The sequence below is a fragment of the Camelus dromedarius genome, chromosome 15 (assembly GCF_036321535.1).
Source record: "Camelus dromedarius isolate mCamDro1 chromosome 15, mCamDro1.pat, whole genome shotgun sequence".
In the NCBI taxonomy this organism is placed as follows: domain Eukaryota; kingdom Metazoa; phylum Chordata; class Mammalia; order Artiodactyla; family Camelidae; genus Camelus; species Camelus dromedarius.
The window spans coordinates 1,562,810-1,588,452 of record NC_087450.1 but is presented as its reverse complement, the minus strand read 5'-3'; the positions used below and the strand labels follow the sequence as shown (position 1 = coordinate 1,588,452).

The window sequence follows — 25,643 nt, the reverse complement described above, 5'->3', positions numbered from 1 at the left end:
TTGTGGTGAGCTGTATGTGTATTTTTTGGTATCAACAGAATACACAATCATAACACTTCTTTATTCTCTAAGGAATAATCCAGAGACATAAAGAGTGAATAGAGTAAAATAATATGATTAAAATGTGATTCATTGGATTTATCCTGAGAGAATGTTTTGGTGTGTATTAATAATCACAAATCACATGTTACATGAAGGTAAAGAATGAAATATCTGATTTGAAAATTAATATATGTATATTCTTATATGACTGAAGCATTATGCTATACACCAGAAACTGACACAACATTGTAAACTGACTGTACTTCAATAAAAATATTTTTTAAAAAAGAATGAAATATCTGGATTAAGTTTCTTGAAACTTCTATTCAATGATGTTATAACACTAATTTTGTGATCCAATATTTTCTAATGCTTTAAAAATGCATGCATTTAATGACAAAGTTCAATTATAGGGTAGTCTTAAATTTATAACCAAAACTGACATATTCAAAGGAAATTGCTTTGTATCTTCATTGCTTTACACATTTAATTAGTCTGCCTGGATGCATCTGGTTTTCTCCCCTTGGTCATTTAAATATATTGGTACTTTAAAGTGGGTAAACCTTGGAGAGCAATTCTAACATCACACGTGCCTTTTCATCATGAACCTGGCCTATGAACATGTCCTTTCGGATTCTAAATTCTGTTATTTGTCCTGAACAAGGAATATCATTGAACTAATGTCAATAATTGTATCAGGGCTACTCTTCTTATGATTCTCCTCACATTTAAAAAAGCAGTTATTTCAACATTGTGGCATAAATATTAATGTTCTCATTCTATAGGTGACCAGATTATAACAATTACTGAAAGATCTGGAATGCTGATATTCTGTTCTAATTATCTATACACCGATATACTATCTCATGAGTTTCAATGTCAGAAGGAAATTATTTTTTAGCAAATCACTTGGTGTTTTAATGGGCTTTAATATGAAGACAGCTAACAGAATGCAGTGGTCAATTAACCAGCTGGCCTGATGGTTTAGAAATGGCATGAATTCAATCAGCAAGTGAACACCCATGTATTTCCATTTGATTCTGCAGTCAGGGGCATGAACACTTGACCCATTGCCTTGTCACTTTCTCCTGACTTGCACTTGGGAAATTATACATCCCCTGAAATTAATATGAGGACATGTCTCGTATTCCCCTGAGTCACTATACTGAGTCACAGTGTTGTTTATTCTTTTGTAGCAAAAGAATTGTGGGAAACACTGAATGTTGAAGTAATTATGGGTGATGAATGCATATATCCAACAATTAATAAACTTAAATCCAGATATTTGAGTGAGGGCAGTAAAAATAATTTAAAAATAAAGCAGGTGAATTGTACATAAAGAATGTTTCTTTTATAAGGAAATCAAAAATACCTTGAATACTTAACAAAGACCAGTGGCATCATTTCCTGTTCTCAGATGCTTTGGGAATAACCAAGGAATTGCATCAAGTTCCCAGAGGAGTATCTCAAAGGGGACAGACACATAAATTCTTCTGGCTGCAGTCAGACTAGTAATCACATTGGGGAACAAAGAGGCATTCCTTGTTTTAGGTGAGTAGATGGCACTGATTATCCTAATTACTAGATTAGCTCCAATGACAATTCTTGACCCCTGTCTTCAATTTTAAATTACAGATATGGGTTTTAGTCACCAATGCCAGTCTCAGTACTCTGTACCATGAATATTAATAAACTTTTTTCATAACTGTGTTTTCTAGATAAATGATATATTTTGACAATTATTGGTGTTCTTTGAAGGTAATAAGGGACCTCATTTCTATGTTATTATTTCTATATTTATACTAGGATTCTAGATCATAGGCCTTCTGAAGAGGAAATAAGCATTTCCTGAAAGCTCTTGAATGTTGTCTAAGCAAAGATGCTGACTGAGGTTTTGTTTCTAAGTGTCAATGCCTTGATATTATAGTTTCTGATCAGGCTTTCAGTTGTTCAGTAACACGATGTTATCATTATCTCTTATTGTCATGTATCCATAGAGTTTCATTTGTGTTCTACATATTTATGGCCTTTTTTTTTTTTTCTTTTAGCTAATACCCTATAATTGTCAGATTGCAAATTTCCCCAAAAGAAGATTCTGAGGCCAGGAGTTGGGTATATAAAGTTAACTTGGTAGATGATTCTAGGAAGCAAAAATGAGAGAAACAGGAAGTGTGAGACCAAGAAGGGAGAAAGCTAATAAAGTGTGCATTAAAGAATAGATTACTGCTATAAGCAACTAAGTTTCAATCACTTAAGATTTATTGCAGTGCCCTTCAGATTTCTTTTAGGAATTACTCAGAAGAAGGCTAGAAAGGCTTGGATAATTATCCACTGATTCCTGTCCCTTATTGGTTGGTTATTACTCCTGAACACATTAAATCTCAGGCACTTCCAAAGTGCCTAGCCTGTGGTCTGAGTAAGATGTCAAGATATTATGCCTTCAGGAAAAGAGGTCAAACCCTTGACATGGGATTCTACCAGCACACCAGAAAATATTCTAGCATGGCTGCAAGCCAAGTCATGGGTGACCCAAAATGACAAGGGATGAGAGACAGGTATGTCTGCTACAGTGATATTTGCAACTGTAAGTTGATGGCAAAGCCAAAATAATACAAAATAGATTTTTGACTTGGGCTAATATCTCCACCACACCACCATGAAAGGATGTCTTTGCCCTACTAGCTTTACATAAATTTATTTTTGTATGAATGGTGAGGCTAAAGGCTTGGGAGTATAGCCTATATATTGACAGTGGGGGCAAAACTGAGTCTAAAATCAATGGCATTAAGTGGTCAAGGAAGATCGGGCTTTGGAAGAATCATCAATCTAGCGCATGCATTGCACTCTTAGTACTGGTGAACTCGCCACTCCTTAGCCACTTCATAATCTAGCCCACGATACTGCCTTGCCTTGCTCATAACGTACTTACATGAATTAAGGCACATTTTCTTCCTGATCTCTTTTTTGTATTAAAAATTGTGCATATCACAAGTGAGTAGGAAAAAATATGTTTTGAAGGATGGAAAGAGGAGAGCAGGAGACCTTCCCATATCTCTCCAAAGGTCCGTTATTTGGCACAGATAAAACACCAACTGTTACTTAGCTCTTAGAATTTGACCCACGCATTTTAGAATTTAGCATTATTCTACATGATTATAATGAAGAAATATAGTTTTTAAAAAATCTTCAAGGATAATGATAAGCCACATAATAGCAGTTTAGGGGATGACACTGAGTATAATACTGAACATCTTAAGTTACAAAAATTTGGTGTTTTCTAACTAGGACTTGCTAAGCAGCACAGTTGGTCAAATTCCAAAGTTGTAATTAGAAAAGGTTTACATTGATTTTATATCCTTCACTAACACCGCCTAATTGTAGTTAGTGGTCCTTTATTGAGAAAATGCAAACTCTTTTACACAATAGGGAGTGAAAACATATATAAGGAAGGACTTGTAGCCTTATTAGCTGGGTTGGATGAGAGAAGTATGGTGTCTTTAAATACTATATGTACATATTTTTAAAGATGCTAATTCAGTCAAAGATTTGTGAGCCTGACATACTTTTAGAGCTGTTCAAGATTCTTCTTTCTTTTATCCTTTCTGGTTCTTTCTCTCCTTCCTTTGTGTGGGAATACAGTATTCTCAGTTTGACCAAACATGTATCTCAGTTGAGGCTATTTGCAAAGTTTTCTAGAAAGCTTAGTTGAGATTGGGTGTTTGCATTTGCATAAGAGGATGTCCGTGGGCTTCAGTTCCATCCCCCAAGTCCTGGTGCAACTCTGAAGTGTGTGCTTCCATCTGAAAAGAGTCAGTCTTGTTGCTCAGCCTCCTTGTTTCTTTCCAGTTAGTGCTTGGGTGGGGATGTTGAGGGGAGGATCAGATAAAAACATCAGCTCAGCTCAGTTTCAGAAGAACTCCAAGGATTTGTAAAAATGGCAAATGTTTGGATGAAGAGGTTTGCCATTATGAACAAGCCGTGGTGGAAACTTCCTTTCTTTGGGTATAGTTTTTTGTAGCTAAAGGCATTAGACTTTGTCATTTTCCTTGTTTGTTTGCTGCTAATGAATGCTTATTTTTCCTTTTTGTGTCTGTGAAAGTAACTTGTATGAGGCAGATTTAATCTTCCAAATTAATATTGAATTCACTTCTTCTGTCTTGTTTCTCAATAAAGTTTTGTCTCCTTTTACAAGTAGTTGTTTATTTTTTATAAATATTTTATCAAAGTTATGAAATTCCCCTCTTATTCTTAATTTTATTGTTTTTATTTATTCTAAACAGTGTTATTTGTTTTTTTAACATTTTTTATTGAGTTATATTCATTTTACAATGTTGTGTCAAATTCCAGTGTAGAGCAAAATTTTTCAGTTTTATGTGAACATACATATATTCATTGTCACATGTTTTTCACTGTGAGCTGCCACAAAATCTTGTATGTATTTCCCTGTGCTATACAGTATAGTCTTGTCCTGTCTATGTAAATTTAAATAAAATTCAAATACTTCAAATGAATCATGCAATATCTAGTTCCTCTTGTTCCCTATGACATCTTTATTTTTCATCCTTATCCTTCATGCAGTGATATCCTTTGCCATTTGATGAGGCATTTGAGAGAGAATTCTCTGCTTCACAGAGATGTTTCTTTCTGTTGGATAAGTATATCCTAGTAGTTTACTAGATGGTTTTAATTTTTACTTGTCTTAAAATGTTCTAGAAAAATATAACAACTACAATATTAAATCCATCATTTCAGAGATATTGGGCTAAGGTCAAAGCAAATGTGGGCATATTTATCCGTTGTTCTTTCCCAGATTGAATCAATTACAGATGCAGGGTTTACTTGGTATGCAATATAGGAAAAGCTCAGAAACTTCAAAAATCGGCACACATTTGCTGAAGTTTCAGATCCACATTTCTTGAAGAAATAAGTCATTTATGTGCAGTACAGTGGGCATATTGGGGACTACTGAAAATTTGCTAAATTATTTTCTATCATTATAAACATCACTAAACAATATTTAAAACTCATAAAAGCATGGTTGAATGAGAGTAAAATTTAAAAAATCAAATGGATAGTGGAATGAAAATACCATTTGTCTATGTGGAGTTATAATGAAGAGAAGTGAATCAAAGTCTATTAAATTAGTTTAATAGCATTTTTTTGGAGACTGGGGCTAAATTGCAAGGTCAGGAAGCAAAGGGTTATTACTTTTTATTATAATTCTTTCTAAAATTGATACATTGTAACCAATTATGTGCAGTTTAAATGAAAAAAAAATTTTGAAAAAATGTAACAATTCCCACTCTGATCGAACTTCTCTGATGACATTGTTGACAGAGCTGTAAAGGAAATGTATGTACCTTGAAGTGATAACCAGTACATGACACACAAAAATAAGATGGCTGCTTTAGATATTAGGTTGTAACGGTCTCTAAATTTGGTTCCAGGTTCAATGAGGGAGGTGAGTCTTGTTTTAAATCACTCTGTCTAAAATAATGGGATCTGTCTTACACAGAATGACTGTGAATACTAAACTTTTCACAGATGATGTCTTCTGAAACCCAGTGTCTCTTCTAATGGTTCTTCCCACAGTTAATTTCCTCCATGGCCTGGATGGACAGACACAATCAAATGGAGCTGAAAGAATTCATTCTCTTGGGCATCACAGACCACCCTGAGCTCCAGGCTCCATTACTTGGGCTCTTTCTCATCATCTACATGATCTCAGTGGTGGGCAACTTGGGCATGGTCATCCCCACCAAGGTGGACTCCAGGCTCCAGACACCCATGTACTTCTTCTTTCTCAGACACCTGGCTTTCATTGAGTTTGGTTATTCAACAACTGTGGGGCCCAAAATGTTTGTAAGTTTTATAAGTGACCAAAACACAATCCCCTGTAATTAGTGTGCCACACAGCTGGATTTCTTCATCTTGTTCATCATCAGTGAGCTTTTCATCCTGTCAGCAATGGCCTATGACCATTCTGTGGCCATCTGTAACCCTCTGATCTACAGTGTAGTTATGTCCCAAAGCATGTGCTGGGTGCTGGTTGGAGTCCCCTAACTTTACAGTGCCTCTGTGTCTCTGATAACCACCATAAAGATATTTACTTTATCATTCTGTGGCTATGTCATTAGTCACTTCTACTGTGACAGTCTTCTCTTGTTAAGTTTGCTGTGCTCAAGCACCCGAGAAATTGAGTTGTTCATACTGATCTGTTCAGTGTTTCATTTGGTTTCATCTCTTCTGATTGTCCTTGTGTCCTACATACTGATCCTTAAGGCCATCCTCAGGATAAACTCTGCAGAAGGCAGGTGCAAAGCCTTCTCCACCTGTGGGTCTCACCTGACAGTGGTAGTTGTGTTATATGTGACTCTCTCCTTCATGTACATGCAGACCAAGTCCAGTCATTCCTTCAATTCTGATAAAATAGCCTCTGTGTTTTTCACTTTGGTAATTCCCATGCTGAATCCTATGATCTACAGTTTGAGGAACAGAGAGGTCAAAGGTGCCCTGTGTAGGATGTGGAAAAATCTGTGCAAATTCCCTATATAAAGTTTAATAGGCAATGCATATAAAACAAATTAGACTATAGACAACTGTTTATTACATGTGATTAACTGTTAGAAAGCAGTAATGGGTGAAAGGAATGCAAACTAGAAACATGTCTCTCATTTTCAACTTATAGATATTCAAGTATTGATCAACTTTGATTTGTCCTCAACTTTTAGGGCAAGACTGAAGTCCACATCCCTGTTCTCACGTTGCCAAATATTTATGTTGAAATTGAAGGGAAGTCTTTTTCACTGCATCTACCATTAAATAATCTTGTTTTCAAAGGTATGCTTGTGTCTTTTAATAAAATATTTTATGTGTGTGTGTATCACACAATACTTAAATACTAGTGCCTGTCATACTGGCATACTGACACATGGAAGATGACAGTGACTGTTCTGTGTGCTGGACATGTATACAGCAATAAAAAAATGCATTAAAAATATTGGCCTTCATGATGCTCTAACTCTGTCTCCTTTGTGGTTGCTGACACCTCAGATTTCTGTTAAATTATATGTAAACATGTATATGCTCAGGGAAGCAAAAATAAAAGTGTAACTGTTTTCAAGTAGCATAATTGTGTTAATTAAAAATCCAAAAGAATTTTCAAGCTAAAAAATTAGAAATAAAAGGTGAATTTTGCAAAATTGGTGGATACAAGTTCTGCATACCAAAAGTTCATTATGTTTCTATATACTAGAATGAAACAGGTAAAAATAAAATTTTAAACAATCCATCACACTTGAAAAAAAATCTGAAAAATACTCAAAGAAAAATCTAATGAGTGATTTGTGTGACATTATGGCTACAAATTATGGAAACATTATTGAGTTATTAAAGAAGACACAAATGCAGCAATATACTGTGCCAATTGGCTAGAGGAAATAAATGTGATGAAGTCAGTTCTCCCTAAATTTTCTTATAGATTTAATGCAATAACAAAATTCTTTTTTTAAATTTTAAAATAAAAGAATCTCTGTTTACTCTTGGTTCCTGAAATGGTCCATATGATTCCATTTTTATAATAATATAATTATAAGATGTATAATTTTTTTAAGCATCTCTACATGTCAGAAGTTTCTATGCTTTATGTCATTTGAAGCTCACAACCAACTACCAAGGCACATATTTGCAGAGGGCATGTAAGAGATTAAACAGTGATTATACCTTGTATCATGAGGCTATGTAGTGAAATTTGAATCCAGATTTAAGTCCAAAAAATGGTCCTCCTTTAACACACATGACCTAGCAACAATTCAATCCTAGTGTCTACTCTATGCTAAGTGGAGAGAAACAATTGAATCCTTCCCAGAAGCTAAGCTTGAGGGACAATCAGAATTTCCTCATAGATATGTTCCCACCCTGTTCTGTGACCAAAGCAGTTACTTAAGCAGTAAAACCTTCCACTGGTCAATGTCAGTTTCACATCCTAGGACTTGGCCCTGGCCAGTGGGAAAGGAAGGCCCCTGCTTCTAATTATTCAAATTTGATCTCTGAGGAAACATGTCCAGAGACCCCCCCAGGAAACCCATAATCTTCTCTGGGTGACCTAAGGTTGGGGGACCAATTCCTGCAGGGGACATTTGTTCATCCACACCCAGGGGCAACCCTGTCTTCCAACAAGACATCTTTTACTCTGCAGGTTTAAAACACTAATGAAGCCATTGGGCCTTTTTCCCTCTCCCTGCCAAGAATAGGATCAGGTATGGACAACAAATTCCAATCCCTCACCCTCTGCCCTTCTCAGAGTAACCAGTAAACATGCAGACATGTGTCCTAAGGTGCATGCACTCAATTCCCTGAGGGATGGGACCCCTCCAATCTCCAGGCTCTCCTGGACCTAAGTCATTGAAAAATTCCATTTAAAAAAAAATTACTGAAGCTGGTATTAAAATTAATATGGAAATGCAAAGATCCAGGATAACCAGAGCAATATGTTAGAAGAAGAAAGAATCCAGAGGACTTCCATTCACAGATATCAATTCTTTTAATAAAGCTAGATTATTTTAAAAATTATGTCATCGTGCATGTATAGACAGACAGACCAATAAAATAAGTGAAAATCAAGTCTAAAGTAGAGGGGGGAGGGGAAGGGATGGGGAGAAAAATGAATGAATATGATATTAAGTGAAAGACCCTAGGTTCTCCAAAAGTTACACTGGTATATACAAATGGAAAAAATATTGACCTTTACTCAAAAGTACAGACATTTTATATGTTACATTTTTTCTTGGAATATGTGATACAGTTAAAGGATACAGCATATAAGCAAAAATGTGAGGTTGATTTCACACTTGGAAATCAATCTATGTAATTAATTTTGCTATAAGTTAAAAGAGAAGCTATAAAATAGGTTTACAATAAAATTAAACACCCATTTGTAATAAACTGTCTAGCAAAGTAAAATAGAAGAAAACAACTTTATGAACAGTATCTACAAAATTTCTACACATAGGGAGAGAATGAATAGTTAGAGCACAGAGAATTTTTAGGGCAGTGAAAATGCTCTGTATGATATAATTATGGATGCACATCATTACATTAAAAAAAAAACTATATAAAACTTCTAACGTAATACTGCAACATTGAAAATTGTGTCCTGAAATTGGTCCCAGGATCAGGATACCCAGTCTCACCATTAATATTTAGTATGTATTGAACATAGTAGTTGGTTCTTGATAATAAAGGGAAAACAATGAGATATTAAAACAGAAAATCACATACTGCCAATTTTTTTCTAAATTTGGTATATGTTATGATTAACTATATAGTGAAAAACCAATGCATAATTTATTAAAAATGGTAAGTGAATTTAACAAAATTACTGGATACAAAAAGAACTTAGAAAAATCAACTTTATATATGCTACCAACTACAAATTAAAAAATAAAATTTGAGGAAATTTTTAAAAATGACAAAACCATAAAAAATAAAACCTAATTTAGGAATGAATATAACAAAAAATATTTAAGCCCTCAGCAATTGTAGGTATAAAAAATTAACAATGCATTTAATAGAGATAAATTAATGTAAGCTGATAATGCATTTGTCCATGGAATGGAGGACTTATTATTGTAACAAAGTTTAGAATCTTTAGATTGATTTATAGGTTCAGTATAATCCCAACATAAATCCTTTCTCCCTCCCTTGCCCCAACTTCCTTTCTTTTCTCACTTTTCCTTCCTTCCTTCCTTTCTTCCCTTCTTTTTTCTTCCTTTTAGAACCTCAGAAGCTTATTGTAAAATTTATTCAGGAAGGCAAAACACCACAAATAGCAAAGATAATCTTGAGGAAAGAGAATAAAGTTGCAGAAGCTACATGACCAGATACTATGGCCTGTTATAAAGCTTTAATAATTAAAGAAACACTTTCCTGAGGACAGACAGACTGAGCTATGGAATGACTCCAGAAACAGATCCACACACTTATTGTTACCTGACTTAAAACAGAGGTATCACTATTTTCCAAAAGAGAAAGATCTTTTCAATAAATGCTATTAGGTAATTTGTATATTTATTTTGAGGAAAAAATAAAAGAACCTGAGCACCTACCCATACCCTATACAGAATCAGTCCTACCTAGATAAATGTGAAAGGTAAACAATAAACATTTTAGAGGAAAACAGTGAGAAATCTTTGTGATATTGGAATATGTACAAATTTTAAAACAGAACACACAAAGCAATAACTATATAAAATTTTAAAAAATTAATTGAACTGTTTTAAGAAATTCTATTCATCAAAAGTAATAATGTGGAAAGGGAAACTCTCATTGGGAGAGGATATTTTTATTAGATGTACAGAATCAAACACGTATATCTCAGAGTGGCCCATATGTAAAAGATAAAAATAACTCTTACAAATCAATAAATATCTGGCATGAAATACTATAAAAAGATGACACAAGACATGAACAAGCACGTCTCAAAAGAAAATATCTAAATGACCATTAAACTTGTGAACACATTTTTAATTTCATTCAGGATAGGATAATGCAAACTGAAACCACAGTGACACACGTACACTTCACCCCGAAGGGCAAAAAACAAAATAATGGAAAATATCAAACCCTGACAAGGATGCTGAGCGATCATAACTATTTTCACTGCTGGTACGAATGCACCTTGATATAATTACTCTGGAAATACATTTGGCAGTATTTGCTGCTCTGAATAAGAGTATCCCATGACTCAGCAATTTCAATGTAAGTAATGCAGCCAAATAGAAATACATTTACGACTAAGTCGATCTAGATTGAATATTGATGTTGATAAAAGTAATGTAGGAGTAGCTGTCTTTGGGGGGGATTGTTTTGTATTTTATCTGTGAGTGCTTCATTTCTATTTTATTCACTAGTTTGTTTTATTTTTTTAGATTCTACATATAAATGATACCATACAATATTTGTCTTTCTCTGTCTGACTTATTTCACTTAGCATAATACCCCCCAAGTCCATCCATGGACTTGTTGCAAATGGAAAAATTTTATTTTTAATGGCTAAGTATTATTCCATTGTTTGTATATATATCCATTTTTATCCATGCATCTGTGGATGGAAATGCAAGTTGCTTCCATATCTTGGCTATTCCATAATATTGTTATGAAGATCAGAGTGCATGTATCTTTGCAAATTAGTGTTTTAATTTTTTTCAGATATATACCTAGAAGTGGAATTCCTGGATCATATGGTAGTTCTATTTTAAAAAGTTATTTATGAAGTATGCTTTTGTTAATATGTACATTACACTTCAGGAATAAGTTTAAAACACCACAAATAAGGGGAAAGGAGCTACACATATGTATTGTTTCCCCTTGTGAATTTTAAAACAATACAAGAATTGTTCAAATATTTCTCCATTATGTCAGCAGCCATAAAGTCATCAAAGCCATTGCATTAATAGGAGAAAATGAAAGGCTGCAAGAGAAACTAAAATGCCTGTCTTACAGACACAGTGGTGTGATTCCAGATCTCTGAGCTGCAGCAGAAAAGACTTAACCGAAGAGAAGCTGTGGAAAGGTATCTAACAAAACTTTATTTGTATAGGAATATAAAGATACTCTGTATAATTTCCAGATATCCCACTGACTTTGTTTAAAACTTAAAATGCTTCAGGTGTAATTAACAAATTATATCTTTTCTCCTCTGTGAGAGATTCAAAGGAGCAAAGAAACCCATATATTCTTCTCTGGGCCAGTACCATGTTGTAAACATCTTTATTATGATTTTTGATGGAAGCTAGGCATTTACTTTGATATGGTAAGTTTGTACTCTTTGGTAAAGAAATATCTCTAAAAATGGACCTAGCATTATTAAGAAACTAACAAGACCTTGAGATTTTTATAATTATTTTCTTTCACTTGGATCCTTAATCAAGAGGTCAAATATGATATTGTCATTTTTAGTTAGTGGGATTTGTTTCAGCATTTCAGATATGCCATGTGTTTCCCAAATTTACCAATATCATTGAAAGGATCAATGTCATTTGAAAGTTACTATTTTTGTTGTTGAAGGGAAGGCCAAAGTAAAATATTAAAGCATCCATCACACCATAATGTCTGATTAGTATTTGAAATGACATCATATTGTCCCTTGAATGACTAAATGCACATCTAAAGGAGATTGGAACTAAGATTAAAATCTATACAAATACAGATTTAAGCAAAAAAACAGTCCTTTCAAAATTATAAAAGAGGAATGTGTATTTTGCCTAAAATTATGGTGTCTTTACCATCCTTTTTTTAGTAGTTCTTAGTAAAACTCCCTTTATTCCTTCTCAAAAATTACTTTGGTGTTTAAATATATCGATTTAGATATATATTTTTGATCTCTCATTGTAGAATACATTTACTGTCACTTATTTTAGTGTTGAATGTGTATTTGGTGCACAGGGCAGGGATGGAAATGATTTAACCTCTCTAATCTCTCTCCTCAGCATAGCTTTATAGTGATGGTCCAATGCTAAGCCTTGCCTGTTGTATTTTGTACATGTTTCAAGAATCTTGAGAGAAAAAAAGATTTAAAGGTTCAGAACCAGACCATCTTCACTAATCATGTAAAATAATATAAGTAGAATTTTTTTTTTAATTTAGTGCTTTACACAGAACTCTAAGGATGGTGAGAAAAATATTTCACAATTTTCTCACATACAAGGAGACTGGTACTTATTAGCATGGATTTAGAAAAGAACACACTTCCTAACCTCATTTATCCAACCAGTTGAGATTTGTACATAAAAATTTATATAATTTTATATCCACTGAAATTTGTCCCCAAATGGATTGTCTCTTGTTAATTAATTCAGTGTTCCTGAACAAGCCACAATAACCTGCTTTCTGTCTCTGTGGATTTGTCTGTTCTGGGTATTTCACAGGATGCATATGTGCAATATGTAGCTTTTTATACTTGGCTTCTTTCACTTAGCACAGTGCTTCAAAGGCTCATGGATGGTGCAGCATGTATCAGTATCTCTTCCCTTTTATGGCTCATTCATATTACATTGTATCATATTTATTCATTACTAGATGGACACCTATGTGGTTTCTACCTTTTGACTATTATGAAAAATGTTGCAATGAACATTTATGTACATGATTTTGTAGGAGCATGTGTGGTTTTCAGAACTTTGAGGCACATATCCAGGAGTGGAATTGCTGGGTCACAGTGGCAAATCTATGGTTAATTTATAGAGTGCCAAATTATTTTCGTAGTGGCTACACCATTTTACGTTCCTCAAAACAATGGGTAAAGGTTCTAATCTTTCCACACCCTTGTCAGCATTTGCAATTTTTTTTTTTTAAATAGCCATGGTGGAAGGGGTGGTATGAAGTGATATCTCATTGTGGCTTTGATTTGCATTTCCCTAATGACTAATAGTGTTGGATATCTTTTCATGTGCTTATTGTCCATTTGTGTATCTTCTGTGACAAATTTCTATTTAAGGTCATTGTCTGTTTCCAAATTTGGGTCATTAAGTCTTTTTGTTGTTGAGTTATAGAAATCCTTTCTATACTCTGTATACTAGATTCTCATCAAATATATGATTTGCAATTTTTTTTCTATTGTGTGAGTCACATTTTTAATTCTTTGAGAATGTCCTTTGCTGCACAAAGTTTTGTTTTGTTTTGTTTCAATTTTGATTAAGTCCAATGTATCTATGTTTACTTCTGCTGTTTGTGCTTTTGGTGTCATGTCTAAGAAACCAGTAAACAGCTTAGCTGAGCAGGGGGAGAGAGAGAACTAAGGTGCCATGTGTTGAGCTAGCCAATTAAACCAGCAAGCCATAAATAAAAGATGTAAGACTTAAATCACTTATTACAATGATAATCTCAGATATATCTCATGAAAGTTAACAATTATTTTGATATTCATTTCCAGTATATGTTTCCCAAATGGCTTGGATGCACAAATGCAATCTGACAGTGTTGAATGAATTCATCCTAATAGGAATCACGGACCTCCCTGAGCTGCAGGGTCCATTATTTGGACTCTTCCTCATTGTATACATGGTCTCAGTGGTGGATAATCTGGGCTTGATCATCCTCACCAAGATAGACTTCAAGGCTACAAACACCCATGTATTTTTTCCTCAGACACCTGGCTTTCACTGATCTTGTTTATTCAACAGCTATGGGGCCCAAAATGCTAGTCGACTTGGCTGTAGATGAGCATGCAATCTCTCATAACTGGTGTGCCCAGCTGACTGTCTTCGGTGTGTTTATCATCAGTGAACTTTTCATTTTGTCTGCAATGGCCTATGACTGCTATGTGGTCATCCGTAACCCCCTGCTCTACACAGTCATCATGTCCCAAAGATTATGTCAGGCACTCGTAGCAAACCCCTATCTCTACGGTGTCTTTTTGTCTTTGCTGACCATCATAAAAATTTTTACTTCATCGTTTTGTGGCTATAATGTCATTAGGCAGTTCTACTGTGACACTCAGCCACTGATCTCTTTTCTCTGCTCAGAGACACTGGAGATTAAGTCGATAATTTTGATCTTTTCAGCTTTTAATTTGGTTTCACCTCTTCTGATAATCCTTGTGCCCTATAGTTTGATCCTGGTCTCCATCCTCAAGATGAACTCTGCAGAAGGCAGGCACAAATCTTTCTTCAACTGTGGGTCTCACCTGACAGTGATAGTCATATTCTACAGTACTCTATTCTTTATGTATGTGAAGTCCAAATCCAGTGATTCATTTGATGCTGATAAAATGGCCTCTTTATTTTATACTTTAGTAATACCCATGCTAAATCCTATGATCTACAGTTTGAGGAACAAAGAGGTGAAAACTGCCTGACTTAGAACCTGGAGAATGTGTGCAATTATTCTACTTAAAATTCACTGTAGGATATGCTAACAGTAAACTATATATTAATCTATGTATACTATAACCAGCATTGTTTTAGCTCCATAATGTTACCTCTATGGGATAAACAAAAATCAATGTATGATAAGCATATAAATAAAGAAAATGATTTATTATTTCAAACCAAAGTATATCACAGATGACTAATTCCTGCTCATACTTCAGATATCTACCCATATCTAGTTTCCAGTCCAAATGACGTGTCATTCCTACATGTTCTCACACGTAGCCTGTTTACTATATAAAGAATAGATGTATGAAATTATCATATATTATTGACTACAATGAAGAAAGTAACAAAAAAAGTCACAACATGGATTTGTGACAAATAAAGTGACCTAAAATGCAACAAAACAATTTACAGCAAAATAACACAGTAAAATATGCACAGAAAATATTACATTTTTGCAGACCACATTGATCATGCTGGGTATATATCAAGCATAGTAGAATATGTGTCAAGTTAGACAAGAAGAGTTGGAGTGAATATTGGACATAATGGAAGAATAAGAAATACTGAAATATAACACAGGCAAATGTAATGAAAGAGAAGACCTAAAAAGATCATGAAAATACAATATAAAATGAGAATGGGAAGTGTAAGTAACTAATTTATCTCTCTATCTTCAAAAAGAAAAAAAAAGAAATTAATGAAAAAATAATTGAAGGAAATCACACTTCATACACATAATGCATTATTACTTTGAGTTCATTCAATCATTTAAATAATGTGATAGGACATTGTTTAAAATGTCTCAATTATCACCCATTTGTGGAGACCATTGTAGATGGGAGGAATATTGACAAGGTTGTTGTATAGATAAAATAAAGAAATCCATTTGTCTGTGGGATTGTATTAGTAAAGATACTCAGAGAAACAGATTCAAAAGAAGATTCATCCATATATATATGTATACATAGAGAGAGATCAGGGGACCTCAGCATTTACTCTTTAGAACATTCAGCTAATTAGATGAAGCACACCTCTATTCAGGAGGATAACTGGCTATACTAAAATTCTATTGATTTAAATGTTAACAAAATCTTTTAAAAAAAAATCTTTACAATGACGTCTAGACTGATGTTTGACCAAATGACTGGGCACCACAGCCTGGCCAAAGGGATGCAGAAATTAACTATCAAAGCAGAAAAAATAGAAAGTTAATAAAGAGTAAAAAGTAGGAATGCAATCTAAATCACCTACTGGTAAAAACAAATTGTTCTGTACTATTAATAAATCCACCCTTTCCTTTGTAATCTATTATGATTTCAGTGCTTCAGGGACAATCAAGAAAGTGCTTGGCATTCCCTGAGGGAGGGTCTCATGGGGTGAAAAAGAACCCATAAATTGATCTCACTATGTGTGTCATGAAACACGTGGGGAAGCCAAGGCAGAGGTCTCGTCACAGGTAAACAGGTAGTACATTCCATGTTGGTGCCATATTTTACCAATATCCAGACAGCTTGGTGACTTGCAGTAGAGTGCTTATTCTATGACAAAGCGCAGTAAAACATAAGGATGTCTGATTCACTTCCGTGTACACCCTGCCGTTGATAATGCATGGAGCAGAACAGGACGGCTTCCCTTTTCCTTCAGATTGATGTACAAATATTTTCACAAAGGCTAATGAGCATCTTTGAAATGTCAGTGCCATATTGTTTATGTAATATTTAAGTTTTATATACATACTTAGTCATATGAAGAAGAAAGTTCAAAACTGAGGGACGAGAAAGCCTAACTAAAGAGTCAGGAATAAAAAATTAAAATCATGGCAGAATTAAGAAGCCACAGGTGGTCAGTTTCTAGTTTGATGTCCTGTCAAATCCTTAGTCAATTAGTGACTCTAGGCACTTCTTATTCCTTTCTCAAAAATATTGTATATTTAATGAATATTGAAATCAATGTATAAATGTGAATTTTTCTGATCTCTTGTTTAGCACAAAGGGAGTTTCCACCTTGCACTGAGATGTGAAAAGCAACTTTCAGAAGCTAGGAGATTTTGAGTGCCCAGGGTTACAGTGATGGTATAATGTTCAGTTTCCAGTGCAATCAGACAGAAAGCACATAAAATTTTCTCAAAGAATATAGCTTTAAAAATAATAATCAGGTAATCAACACAGATAGTAAACTATGAAAAGTTAATTTGATACCTTCCATACAACTCTGTTGCTGGTAAGGAAAAGTTCTTCAGCCCTCCCTTATCTTACAGAAAACTCAGCACTTATCAATGTGCTTTGTTTCTGTAGCCTTTCAACATAACATGGATATAACACAAATAGTGAATTATATTCAACAATGCAAATGTACAGCTCAGTAACATACACACATAGTAAAGCATATGCATGCAAAACATTCCATTGTTGCAGAATGTATGGCTTATATGAAGCACGTTGGAGTATATGTCAAGGTAGACAAGAGAAATTTGATAGGGTATTGGGCATGATGGGAAAACAAGGAATATTGGAATGTAATGAATACAGACATAATGAAAAAGTCCTAAACAGACAGATGATGATGATTCAGTATGGACTGAAAATGAGAAACAGAAGTAACTAATTCCTCTCCCTAGAGTTAAAAAAGAAACATCTTACATCTACACAACTTATTATTATTTTTAGCTCATTTACATTTTTTAACTCATGCAGTAGGACAGTGATTAAGCACATTTCACATCACCTAATTCAGAGGACCGTTGCAGTCACAGGGGAATGCTGACAGGCCTGTGATGGATAGAATCTAATATTCCAGATGCCTGTATGGCTGTATTAAAGTACACCAGAGAAATGGAATATATATGGGGGCAGAGAGAGAGAGATTTTAAGATTATACGATGTGGTTGTGGGCCCTGGCAGATAGCAAGAGTGGATGCTGAGCAAAAGTGTGGGAAACTGAGGCAGAATGTCTTTCTGGCAATCTGGAAGCAGAATTCCTTTTTCTTTAGGGGTTCTAAGTCTTTACTCTTGATAGAAAAGGACCCATCCACATTCTGGAGGGAAGTTGGCTGTACTCAAAATCTACTGCTTTAAAAGTTAATCACATCTGAAAAATATCCCCATAGCTACATCTAGACTGATGTTTGGCCAAACAACTGGGCAGCATAGTCTAACTACATGGACAGAAAATAAATAAACATCAGAGTCAGGAAGAAAAGAAAATCAATCAGGAGTAAAAGGTAGAAATGTAACACACATACAATAATATACCTAACTCACTGGTGTGTAAAACTGTTCTGGACTACTGATAAACACACTCTCCCTTGCCCTCTGTTGTGATTTCAGTGCTTCAGGGACAATCAAGAAATTGCTTGGGGTCTCCTCAGGGAGAGTCTCAGAGGGTGAAAAGAATGAATAAGTTGATCTCACTATGCACCTTATGAAGCACATGGGGAAGCAACGTCAGAGGTTCCATTACAGGTAAACAGTATATTTCATATGGCATCATATTGTACCTGTATTTTAATAGTTTGGGTGACATTTGCAAGATAACACTTTTATTCACTGACAAAGCACAGCAAAATATGAGGACTTCTATTTCCATGTACATCCTACTATTAATAATGCCTGAGCAGAACAGGACTTCCCCCCTTTCCTTCAGATTAATGTTCAAATATTTTCACAAATGCTAATGAGCATCTTTGAAATGTCAGTGTCATGTTGTTAATTTAATATTTATAGTCTATATAAATAATCATCTGAATAAGAAAGGACAAAACTGTGGGTCAAGAAAGGCTAACTAAAGAGCCAGGAATAAATAACAAAAATTATGCCAGAAATATGAAGCTGCAGGTGTTCAGTTTCCTGTTTGATGTCTTTCTAAATCTTTAGTTAGTTGGTAACTGTGGCTCTTCTTATTTTTATCTCAAAATATTTTAATAATTAATATGAAATTAAAACAATCTATAAATGTGATATTTTTCCTGAAATTTTGACGAACAAAATGAGTACTTCCATCTTACAATGATATGAAAAATAACTTTTGGTGTTCAGAAAACTTTTAAGTATCCAGTTTTAAGGTGATGGTCCAATATACAGCATGTACGGTTTCCAGTGGAATTTGAAGGAAACACATTCAATTTTCTCAAAAGATACATAGCCTTAAAAAGAATAATCAGATAATCAACACAGGTCATAAAGTATGAAAATGCAATTTGATGCTGTCCATAGATGTCTAAAAATGGTGCGAGTAATGGTAACATTCCTTATTTTACTGGAAAATCAGCATTTAATATAATTTTTCTTTAGTTTTCCATCATTGTACTCAAACAAGATTTATATTGCTTCTTATTTCTTTGATTTAAATATTTTTAAGAGAAGTTCAGTATTTCTGACATGGAGAGGTAAGCACATGGGGATAGGATATCAGACACTCACAACCTTATAAGCCATGTTTTATTTGAGAAAAATGTGGGTTTTCTGTAAATGTATAGGTATAGATATATAACTGAATGCTGTTAATGCTGTGTTTTTCTATTGTCTTTCTTATAGCTCACTAAAAGACACCGGACACATATTTTCCTTGTACCCAGAATCAATTCCCTTTTTCTTTTTCCTTCTTCGGTTTTTTCCTTCTTTCTTTTTCTTTTTCTTTCCTTTCTCTTTCTTTTGAAACGCTGATAGTCAATTTTTTAAACCACTAATCATTTTACTCTACCCTGCCATCCTCCTTCTATTCTTGTATTTTTTTAATTAGCAGCTTATTAGGGATATTCATATACTTTTTTACCATTTTTTTAAAAAAATTAGTCTATATCTGTATTTATATCTATCTGTATCTGTCTATGTAAGTGTTCATAAATCTTGGCCTTACTGACATTTTGGTTTTGTTAAAACTTTGTTGTCGTGTGTGGGGGTCTAGTCCTAATGTAGCAAGACAAATGGCAGCATCACTAGATTCCAACCATCAGATGCCAGTAGCTCCCCCTTTAACTCACTCTACTTGTGGCAACCAAAATGCCTCAAGAGATTACCAGATGTTCTTTGGGCTACAAATCATCCCCAATTGTAAAAACACTGATCTATTTCTGTCTCCAACCCTATCTCTATTATCAATGGCTATCTATCTATCTATCTATCTATCTATCTATCTATCTATCTATACATCATCATTGTTATATATGTTTATTGTGGCAGGCCAGTTTATTTTAAAATTCCAGAATTGGAAATTTGGATTTATCATATTTGTTCTAGCTCTGCATCCTAAAACACTACCAGCTGATACCACGTGACAGCTATTGACTGTGCTGATGTCTTTATCCAGAGTAGGCTTTCTGATAAAACTGGATGGAAAAACACAATGGAACAGTGCTGAGTGAATTCATTCTCATGGGCATCACAGACCGCCCTGAGCTGCAGGCTCTGTTATTTGGGCTCTTCCTTGTCATCTACATGATCTCAGTGGTGGGCAACTTGGGCATGGTCATCCTCACTACAGTGGACTCCAGGCTACAGACACCCATGTACTTCTTCCTCAAACATCTGTCTCTCACTGATCTGGGCTATTCAACAACTGTGGGACCCAAAATGTTAGTAAGTTTTGCTGTGGATGAAAATACAATCTCCTATTATTTTTGTGCCACACAAGGAGCTTTCTACATTATGTTCATCATTAGTGAATTTTTCATTCTGTCAGCAATGTCCTATGACCGTTATGTGGCCATCTGTAACCCTCTGCTCTACACAGTCATCATGTCACAAAGGGTGTGTCAGGTACTGGTGGCAGTCCCCTATCTCTATAGCACATTTGTGTCTCTTCTAGTCACCGTAAAGGTATTTGATTTATCCTTCTGTGGCTACAATGTTGTCAGTCATTTCTACTGTGACTGTCTTGCCTTGTTATCTTTGCTCTGCTCAGATACACAGGATATTGAATTGATTATTATGATTTTCTCAGTGTTTAATTTGATTTCATTGCTTCTGGTGGTTCTTGTGTCTTACCTGTGTATCCTTGTAGCCATTCTCAGGATGAACTCCACTGGGGGTCAGCACAAGGCTTGGTCTACCTGTGGATCCCACCTGACAGTGGCGACAGTCTTCTGTGGGACTTTACTCTTCATGTATTTGCAGCCCAAGTCCAGACATTCCTTTGACACTGACAAAGTGTCTTCTATATTCTATACTCTCAGTATCCCCATGTTGAATCCCTTGTTCTATAGCTTGAGGAACAAAGATGTAAAATATACTGTCCATAAGATATGGAAAAAATACGCAATATCTTTTCTTAAATTCATTTTAATGTTCCTCTGAATTAGGCTATGAACATTATGAAGCATTGTTTTGTGCCCTCTCAGAGGGGAAAGCAAGGATAAATGAGATCAACATATATTTAGAGATTGTCTTCTATGCAACAGCCATACTTCTAAGTGCTCTAAATACATTAGTTAATGAGCAATAAATATCTTTTCCTTCTTTGATGGAAGAAATGTATCATAAACATAATAATTAGGTAACTTATTGCTAATGGGTTAGGGAGTCCCATTATATGGGTTAGACTATAGCCACAGGCAAAGAGTGTGGGTATGATTCACAGGAGGGAAAAACATTAGCTGGTACACACAGGGAGTTAAAGTGACTTGTGTTATTCTCAAGTATTAGAATAAAAGTTCCAGTGCCTGCATATTAGTGTGTATGTATGTTTGCTTTCCTGTAAGCACACACTTTCTGCTTAGCCTTCATTTGTTTCTATAGGATGGGTTAAAACACACTTGATGTTAGTTTCAAGGAGGCTCAGTGTATTGTGTTAATTTGAAGTCATCTGAATTTGCTCAAATGTCTCCTTCCCACAAAGGGATCTTTGTGTTCTGCTCTTGTCTCATCAGTACCATTACTTTCACATATGAGCCTTAAATAGTCGATTTACTCAACATACTTGGCATTTTGGCAACCCAGATCAACACAGCAGCTAAGTTTGTCTAAATCAGTCCATTTGTCTATAAAAAATGGATATACCAATTGAGTTCTGTTTCTTGTGGTTTGCCATAGAAGCTTCCTGGGTTTTTACTTTTTGTTTTTCTTATCAACTGATCTTGATTCCTAACCACTTGCTTTTGTTTAATGGATTGTTACCTTTTTTTTTTTAAGCTTTCTGAAAAATAAGAATAATTCTTGTTATGTTCCAGTTGTTTTTCTCTTCTTGTGTATGAGGTCTCCTCTGGGATAAATTGGGGTGTTGCCTCTCTTTAATTTGGCTGCCATTCCACAAATTTGGTTTGAATGAGGGTCACTATATTTTGATTAAGATTCTTTATTTGACTACATCAGTTTGATGACCCTACTTGGAAGAAGCAAAATGAGATGATTTCATGATTTGGATGATACTATATTTCTAGTGAATGTGTAGTGTAATATGCAGTCATTTATAAAGTTGTCATGTCTTTTGGACATGCTTCCTACATGACCCTTATTACATTCTCTTATTTTTTGTTCATTTTATTACTTTTTAACATTCAGTAGACTTATTTACATCATAGAGATAATGAACTGTTTTCTGAGTTCATCATCATGGAATAAAATTATCAGTGAAGCCAATCAAATTTGAATAAAAACAATTCACAAGGTTATATAGTGAGTGAGGTAAATATTATTGGCATCTTTACAGTTTATTTCTAATTATAAAGAAATATATATATATATACCTAAGTATGAGCTATGCATACATAAACAGTTAAAAAATATCTTTCCTAGATTATTTATCTTGTACACAAATACAGTACAATGTTAAAATATATGGATTTGAAAATACAAACTTGAATAAACACAGCCCAATATCTCACTTCTAAAATTAATAATGAGGTATCTTTGATTATCCCTCAGATTATAAAACAAAAAGAAAAAAAGTATTAAGATTTACATATTTTGAAACTATATTTCATTCATTCAAAAATGAGTCTTTATTTCATTACCAAGTAGATACACAACTTATATCAGAAAATATTATATTTTCTATAGAATATTAAATGTAAAAATCAGGAACTGGTGCATAACATAAAAAGTCACTCAGCCTCATTATTCAGTAAATAATTTTCATTTAAATTTCAATGAGATAACACTATATTCAACTAGAATATCTAGTTGTCTGTGTGTGGAGAAACTACAAATTTCATACATTATTGATAGAAAGCAAAATGGTATATAAATATTTTAAACCATTTGATTTAAGATTCACTACCTTAAAAATTAAACATGACTCTAACATAATATTTAGCTATTTGACTGGCCCGTATTTACCCACAAGATATGAAAGCACATTTTATTACAAACACATGTATGCAAATGTCTGTATAAGCTTTCTTTATAGCAGTCAGACACTGGAAACAATCTAAAAATTGATCCACTTGAGAGTGGGATATCCAAGCAAGTGAATACCACATAGCTATAAAAAGTAGTAAATTATTGATACACTGAAAATATGGATGGCTCTCAAAATTATTATGCAAAGGAAAGGATGCTGACTTAAAATAATAAATAATCTAAAATTAAATTACAAAAAAATCTAAAATGCACGCATCTGTAGTTGTACAAAGCAGATCAAATAAGAAATCTCAGAATGTACAAAAAAAAAAAAGGCATAAAAGGCATACATCTTGGAAAAGAAGAAGTAAGATGATCTGTAACTGCAAACAACATGCTGTTGAATAGAAAATCTCAAGGAATTCTCCCCACAAAGTGAGTTCAGCAAGATGTTAATTCACATATGTATACAAATAACATGCAGAAATCAAAATAAATATATATATACTTGCATATACATGTACCACTTACAATCACACAAGTATAATGAAATAGTAAGAAACTCAGAAAATGTGCAGGATATGTATGAAGAAAAGTATGCTGATTAAATAAATCAAAGATCTGAATGTACTGTAAGATATACTGAGTTTGTATATTAGTAGAATATTTCCAGGAGGGGAAGAAAAATTGGAGTAGGAATTGCACAGAATGGAATAAATGAAATGCTGCAACGTGCAATTAAGGAAAAAACATATCAAAAGAGAATTTGTAACTAGTCAAAGATGGCAACACACTATGAATTGAAGAAAAATGAGTAACGAATGCCTGCTTCAGAGGGAAGGAAAACAACAAAAACAACTAAAATCAAGGAGATAACAGGTCACATTTCCCTAATGCATCATTTTTACTCTATTTAAATTTTTCAAAGAATGTAATAGGACGGAGTTTGACACTTCTCCACCGTGTTACCCACTTGAGGAGACCTCTGTGGGTTCGGGCACTCTTGATAATCTGGTCCTAAACATCTAACCATTTACTCAAGAGTCCTGTGTGGCACAAATGGAAAGTTAACTAAGAGTGAAAAATAGGAATTAAACAAATAATAAACTTACTCACTGGTGAATACAAATTGTTCTTGACAATTTTTGAACCACTGCCAGGCATTTTGCTGTGCTGTCCTATGCTTTAGGGATAATCAACAAATTGCTTGGCATTTCCTCAGGGAGAGTCTCAAAAGGTGAACAAAATATATAAATTGTTCTCAATATGTCATGTTAAGAAACACATATGGGAGTCAAGACAGAGGCTTTATTAAAGGTAAAAATGATAGCATATTTCACATGGGACCGTATGCTACCGATATCCGCACTGTCTCAGTGATGTTTTGCAAAGTTCCACTCTAATTCCACGGCAAAGCCAAAGAGAAATGTGACCATTTCTGATTCAGTCCTGTTTTCTTTCTAACAACAATAATGCTCTCAAACAAGAATAGGAACTCTTTCTTTTTTTCTTCTTAATTTTTGAATACTGTCACATGGGTAGAGAGGCTTAATGCTCATATGCCTCTTTGAATCACTATCCTATTGTTTGTAAAATATTTCTTTTAAGTGATAGGGGAAGGGTACAGCTCAGTGGTAGAGTGCATGCACAAGGTCCCGGGTTCAATCCCCAGCACCTCCATCAAAAAAGAGAGGCATGAAATTTTTATAATTGCCAAAATTAAGAAACTGCAGGTATTCAGTCTCTCATTCTGATGTCCTTCCAAATACTTTTTTAGTGATGCTGGACTGTTTTTGTGATCCTTGCAAAGGTAACTTCACTTTTAATGGTCATTTAAATAACCATAGAAAGATAATTCTCACTTGATAACTTGATGAGGAAAAAAGAGGTTGCCCCCTCACACTGAGGTGGGAAAAGCTTTTTTGGGACACTAGGAGCCTTTTAAGTACCCAGTTTTATGATAATGGTGCAATGTTCAGCATATGATCCATTTTCTAGTGAGACCTGACAGAAACCAGATATAATTCTCTCAAAGAGTATAGCTTCAAAAAAATAAAAACTGAAAATTCAACAGATATACTAAACTGTGAAAGAACAATTTGGTTTTTTCCATCAAACTCCAAAGCCAGTGTGGGAAAATGATCTTATCTTCCCTTACCTTATGGGAAAATTGGTACTTACCACGTGCTGTTTGCTTTTTTAGCCTTCCATGATAGTAAAGAGAAACAATATGAAGGAAGCCTAAAAGAAAAAAAAAACAAAAACCAAGATTTATCCTCCTCTTTATTGAGTTTAATATTTCTCTAATAATACAGTCTACTGATGCACATTTCCAGGTTTCTAATATAAAAAAGGTATGTGCTTCAAGGCAGTGTAGAATAGCAGGAGGTCACAAATTTAGAAGCAACATTTTCAGTAATTTAGCATAAATTGCATGTAATTACCTTTATAT

The 25,643-nt window shown here is 34.3% G+C and overlaps 3 pseudogenes; all 3 read left to right on the top strand.

Moving 5' to 3' along the window:
* Positions 1 to 5,646: 5,646 nt before the first annotated feature.
* On the top strand, positions 5,647 to 6,597 carry LOC135322953 (olfactory receptor 8K3-like; annotated as a pseudogene).
* Positions 6,598 to 13,693: 7,096 nt separating this feature from the next.
* LOC135322952 (olfactory receptor 8K3-like) lies at positions 13,694 to 14,896 on the top strand (annotated as a pseudogene).
* Positions 14,897 to 20,087: 5,191 nt separating this feature from the next.
* LOC135322951 (olfactory receptor 8K3-like) lies at positions 20,088 to 21,186 on the top strand (annotated as a pseudogene).
* The last annotated feature ends 4,457 nt before the right edge of the window (positions 21,187 to 25,643 follow it).